Raw genomic sequence first — 6,730 nt, 5'->3', positions numbered from 1 at the left:
CTCTCTCCCCCACACCGCTGTAGCCACAGAGCTGAGGCTGGGAAGGAGGGCCATCTCTCCCCAGCAGCCACAGCCCTGGAGCTGGGGAAAGTCGCCTCTTTCTCTGGCCACTGCAGCCTTGCACGTCCCAAATTCCCCCCAAGGCCACCACCTCATCTTACATGGCTACCACCTCCTTCTCCAGGGTCGAGGTACCTAATTAGTGGAACCACGCCTGCATGGCTCCACTAATTAGGTGCATGGCCCTTCATTCTCATGTGTGCTGCCCAGGCACGCACCTTAGAGGGAAGTATCCGTTGACCACCTGAATGGAGCTCATGGACCACTGTTTGAGAACATCTGCTTTAGGCTATCTGAAAGTATGAGATACTAATTTTCAGAACTATAGCGAAGCCAAGCAGTTTTATATATTCTAAAATCATGTGGGAAAGACTATGTAACGGTGCTTAATTGGCAATGAAATACAAATATTTTGACAAGCAATAAACCTTACCATCAAATCCAGAGCTCGTACTTTGTAAGGCAGGTGGAAGGGGGATATAGACCTCTCTTGTCCCCACTCCAGTAGCAACAGGGGAAAGAAAAATCACTCTTAGTACTTACTCATTACTATTTAAGTAAACCTATGCAATACATCTACATTCTTTCTTCAGTGAAACCTGGTTTTATTATCATTTAAAATACTTTCATATGAGTTCTTGAGTTGAGTTCTGGGAGTTGGGTTAGAGGCAACTCTAGTTATACCTTGAGCTAACACTGCAGTGAAGACAAGCCATTAGAGAAAATTTTCTTTAAGAGTTTCTAGCCCATACGTTTATAAACAAAAGCTTAAGTTCTGCAGACACTGATGAGTAGCCATCAGATGTACTGAAAGAGAATCTGTGAATACCAGCTCAATCTTATACTTTCTAGTCTTGCCATATCCCCTCCCTACTTGGGAAAGAGTTTTTACCTCCTGTGAATGATTTTAAAAGGATTAAATGCCTTGAGCCTTAACACCTTTTAAATTATCCCTTTTTTAGCAAGGCATGGCAGGATGTTTCCCAGACAGTGTGTAAATATAAAGTGTAAAGTTCACTCACTTTTAGTAACGAATGGCTTATAAAAATAACAAAGCTTAAATTACACTTAAATCGACTCGGTACAATGTACATCATTTAGATATAGTCACCTATCACTATTTTTCAAGCAGATGCCAGGCTATAACAGTAAAGCACTTGGCTAATTCTCAGAATAGATGTGCTTGAATAAAGTACTCCTGAAGGTTTCTCTTAAGGTCTTCTAGCACAAAAGTCCTTGATGCATCATCAGGAACTTGGGACATCAGAAAGTACATTTTCTATACAGTGTAAATCTAAAACTTGGCCAGATTCTTGGGTATGACTTGATCATTCTGTGTCACATTGAATCTGCCTGTAGAGCAAGTGTATCCAGTCCACTTGAACCCACGTTAAGTCTAATCATTTTCCTTGAAAAGAGAGCCTTGAAATTAATGCAAATGGATTGTTGTGGTTAAATGGAAAATGCATGCAGCTTGGCTGCACTTCTGCTGCAGGAGACTGGAGTTCTTAAAGAGCATTTCCACCCAAAATCAGTTTATTTTTGTGGTATATCCCAAAGAATCACCTAAGTGTCCCTTGAATTTAAAGCTAGCCTCATGTGAAGTGTATGCTGATAGCATGTGAGGAGGAAGAGGCTTCCAGTAGCCACAGCAGATCTACTCTGTAAAGAATCAAAAAACACCATTTTCAACTACCCATCTGACAGCTAGAGCTCATAAGAAAACACTGGCCACCTCTACTGTGAGAAACAGCTGCCATTCATGGAGCCTCTTAGAGAAGATTCTGAGATACTGTTGGATGTAGAGGTACTGAGGTGGAGGGTGGACGATGGAAAGATTGAAGGGTTTGTCAGGGAAGATTACAGAATGGATTTGGGTGAGGACGGGTTAGGGAATGGGACTCTTTGCAGGGAATTGCTGATGGGGGGGGGGAATTGTAGCAGAGCCCCTTTTGCGAGGATATCACTGTGGCTTTCGTGAATTTGTTCCTTCATTTTCATTTTAATGGTGGGAGTGGTGTATTTTCCCCCAAAGAATTTCAAGAAAGGGTGGGGTAAGTATTTTTCATTAGTAATAATGCAAATAAATGTTTAGAAAGATGTATGGGATTTCTCCCCCCCCCCTTTTAAAAAATCCATTCCTCGTTTTGTGGGGGGGAAGGGGGTTGGGTTTATTTTCCAAACACAACGTGTCTTTCAAAGAAACTTGTGGTGCGCCTTACCTCCCACTGTTTTGTTTAAGTTCCTCTTTGAAGTAGTTTGTTACTAGTATTCTCATAGCAGCCCACATTTAGCAAACAAATTGCTCAGGTAATGCTTAGGCTTTTTCCTCTTTCCTTTTCTCAGTTTCTGAAACTGGATCCAGTTTAGGTTTGTGTGGCAGTGCACAAATGTTTATCCTAGCCATGGAGCTCTAGTAGTTTTCACCCTAAAGAAAACATTTCTGTACTCCAGCTGCAGTTATCTTAGTGATAGGATGAACTCCAGTCTCATATGGAGAAGACAGTGTGGCAAGAGTATAAAATAGGCTGGTCTATAGAAGACAATATTGGTTGGTGCACCAGTACCACTTCCTGTCCTACCTAGATATTCTTTGAAAGGGACTGAATTCCTTAATGAGTTGGACCTGGCATCCTTAGTCTGTTTAACTGACAGGATCACAGAACAAAGCAGAATGTAGTCAGGCTAGTGAACAGATGAAGTATAAAGCAACAAACGCAGTTTACAATGTTTTTAAAATCTCTCTGCTGTATTCCTGACACATACATTGCTTCTACATGTTCTGCCAAACAACCAAAATCTGACATTAGAATAAAACATTATTCCAGATTCCCAAGGAATCAATAAGATGGAAGCAAGATGGTGATACATAACAAGAATCAAATAACATAGCCCCATTGATCCCTTTTTCAAATCTCAAGAATCGAGACAGGGCCCATTGCTCAGCAAATGGTTTGAATTTGAAAATAAAGATTTTTTTTAAAAAAATTTCACATATGCCTTTGATTTATTGTGGTGTTTAAAAACAACCAAACAAACCCACCTCCTAAGCAAAATACATGTTAAATAGTTTTTAAACAAAACTGAATTGTTAAATCAATAGCCCTAATAGACCATTAGAGGGCAGCATTCAGAGACTTATTACTAGCAGTAATTTTAAGAAGCAGTCCTGGCAGGCATCAGAGGAATGGATTCTATCTACTGCTCCTTTATAGACAGAAAAGTCTGCCTTTCAATGACCGACTTAGTCATATGATCTTACCATCAGTCCTACTTCATACTGCAGAATGCTGAGATGGTTGTAAAACAGCAGGAAAACTACTGAAAATGCCATCAACCAGTCAAAAATGTATGTCTTCAGATCTGCTTGGTATTTATTTTAGTGAAATAGTAGTATAATGAATTTCCTCATTTCTTGTATTTACAGGAAAATACCTACCCAGGGCTATGGTTGATAAAACTTCCTAACAAGAACTTTATTTAGAGATAGGTAATAGTCAGTTGAGAGAAATTCTAAGAAGAACCAACAGATTGCATGGGATTTAAATTACTTGCCTCTGAGGCAATCAATGATTTTTTGAGATGCTCATCAGACATAACAGGCCTGGTTGTAATCTCACACTTGAATGCAACTGAGTTAGTCCTTCTCTGTACGATTGAGTTACACCTCTATAAAACTCATGTGAGAAAACAATCAGGCCCAATAGATGGATTTTGAGAATAAAGTGGTATCAACTGGTGTCCACTGTGCCAAATGGATCAAACAAAAGCGGGACTACAGTATGATATAAAAGCTCTGAAGAAGGCACAGTTTTATGCTATATTCTAGTTCATTAAACCGCACCTAGATCAGTTAATCATAAAAGAAGCACAACACATCATAGTGATTCCTCTTCCAAACTGAGAAAGGATCTATAATTGCATCCCTAACTGCTTTTCTTCTTCGAGTTCTTGCTTATGTCAATTCTATTCTATGTGTGTGCGTACCCACATGCACAGTAGGTCAGAGACTTTTGCCTTAGTGGTATCAGTAGGGTCAGCTGTGGCACCCCTTGGAGTGCCACGCTCATGTGTCAGTATATTAGGCGCTGCCCATCCTACACCCTCTCAGTTCCTTCTTACTGCCAGTGACGATTGGTTGGAGCGCCTTGTCTTGCAGATCGCAAGATCATTAGCAGTTCTTTACAACCTTTGTTATCTTCTTTGTGCATAGTTTGTAGGTAAAAAGAAAAGGAGTACTTGTGGCACCTTAGAGACTAACAAATTACTTATTCAAGGGGACTGTTGCCCCCTTACTAACATTCAGTGGGGGTGTTTTAGTTGCTAGCTCCCAATACTAAAAAGGGGGAAGGGTTGATGGGGGTCAGGACCCTGAGACTGACAGCCCCCAGGAACAATGGGGAGAGGCCAATGCTCCAAGTCAGCCTGAATGACAGGGCGAGCAGGCTAATCGGAGTCAGGAGGCCAGGGAGGTCCCATTCTCCGTGTGAGCTGGATTTGCCTAGGTCAGACAGAGTGGGGCCATGCTAAGGAGAAAGCAGGGGCCGAAGCTAAGCTGGGGAACAGAGCTGGGCCAGATCCAGAGAGAGCAGACCCTGTCCTGGGAGCAGAGCTGCAGCAACCAGAGCCAGAGGGGCCAGAAAAGCAGCCCAGGGAGCTGGAGGCAGAGCAGCAGCAGCAATAGTGCTGAGAGAGAGTGGCACAGCTGGGGCTGGAGCAGTCTGGTTCTGGGTGTGGTGAGCAGCTGGGGAGACTGAGCGGGACCCTGGGCAGCAGGCCCAGCACAGGGAGACGCCTCAGCCAAGAGGCTCTGCAGGCCTGGCTTGGATCGTAACCCTGACAGGGCGGGGGTGATACTGGGAAGAAGGGTCCTACCACTTAGAGCCTGAGAGCGTGTGGCCACCACCAGAGCAAGTGTCCAACCCACAGCATCCCTACAGCAAAGCCAGGGCCTGAGAAGAAGGCCTGGGACTTAAAAGGAACAGACTGTGAACTGCTCTGACATTCCAGAGACGCTGTTTGTGATGTTCCCTACCACAGAGAGGGTTGATGTGTTTCCTTTAACTTTTCCTATTTTTCCTTATTCTTTTAAAAAGTAATTGTTGATTAAATGACTTACATTTGCTTTAACTTGTATTTGATGGTAAGTGGGTCAGAGAAGTGCCCATTGCAGAGAGAGTACCCCGAAGTGTGGACACCCTAGCCCCTGTCCTAGGTGACCACAGCAGGGTTGGGGGTCAAGCCCCCCAGGAATCCTGGGCCCAGCCTTGTTGGGGTTACGAGGATTCTGCCAGACTGGAGAGTGGAAGGGGAGTTCTCAAAGGCAGGGAGGCCACTGGGTAAAGGAAGTGGGAGCGAGGACTCAGATCCTTTCGCTAGCCCACTTCACCGGGATCGTACAGAAGCCAGGAAAGTTCCCCACAAGAGCGAGACTATTCCCCCGCATGCACTTAGCCATTCAGTTAAGTGTTAAGTTAGTTGGTAGTTAGAGTCTTGGCTGGGACTTTGTCCTAGAGCGAAGCATGCCTTGCTGTCCGACCTTCAAGCCATGTTCGTCAAGCAGCAGGCTGATGCCTATCCGTGACCTCCACGACTGCTGCTTGAAGTGTCTGGGGGAGTCCCATAGAAAGGACAAGTGTCAAATCTGTAAAAACTTTTCAACCTAGAACCCAAAAGGAGCAGGATATCTGTTTGAGGATATCTCATGGAAGCTGTGCTTCGTCCTGCATCAGAGCTCTCCCACTCGGGCTCTGGGCTGGGGCAGAGAGTTAATGTGAAGGAATGTGAGGATGCTGGCAGGGGGTGAGGGCTCTGGGGTTGGGCCAGGGATGAGGGGTTTAGGGTGCAGGAGCGGGCTCTGGGGCTACGGTGGGCAGAGAGGACTCCCTGCTGCTCTCTCTCCCCCCAGCAGCAACTGGCTTGGGGATGAGGCGCCTCTCCCTGCCGCAACAGTTCCAGGGCTGGGGCCGCAGAATATATACCCCTTCCCTGGGTACTTGTTGGGACATATGATGGCCTGCACTTGCGTGGTCCGGCATGTGTGGCTCCGCCTCAGGCCCCTGCAGGTGTTGCTGGCGTCGGTCTATATCCCCAACAGATACAGCCTGGACTGGGTGGTCTGGATTCCGAACTGCATACTATTGTCACTCACCTGGTGGCAGAATCCTACGTTGGTGTTGGCAGGAGTCCCCTTTGCGACTACTTTCCCGTCGATGACATTTGTCTCCAATGCATTGCACCTGGGGTCGGGGAGGTCACCTGGGCAATCTCAACATGCAAGATTATTGATCTAGTCACGATCGCTCTCTCCATATCAACATCAGAGAGCTCAGACTGGTTTTCCTGACCTGACAAGCCTTCCTACCTCACATGTAAACAAAGCGGTTCAATTACTAATGGACAACATCCCAACTATGTTCTATATCAACAAGCAAGGCAGCACCAGATTGTCTTTCCTTTGCCAGGAAGCCCTCAGGTTCTGGTAACTGCAGCACGACATCCATCTTGTGACCACTTACCTCCCCGGGGCCAAGAACTCTTTGGCAGATCACCTCAGCAGGGCCTTCTCATCTCGCCACAAGTGGTCCCTCCATCTGGAAGGGGTCAGCTTCATATTCCATAAGTGGGGAACTCCCCAGGTGGACCTGTTTGCGTCCAGACAGAACAGGAA

The sequence above is a fragment of the Dermochelys coriacea genome, chromosome 8 (genome assembly GCF_009764565.3).
Source record: "Dermochelys coriacea isolate rDerCor1 chromosome 8, rDerCor1.pri.v4, whole genome shotgun sequence".
Lineage (NCBI taxonomy): Eukaryota > Metazoa > Chordata > Testudines > Dermochelyidae > Dermochelys > Dermochelys coriacea.
This window is presented reverse-complemented; position numbering follows the sequence as displayed.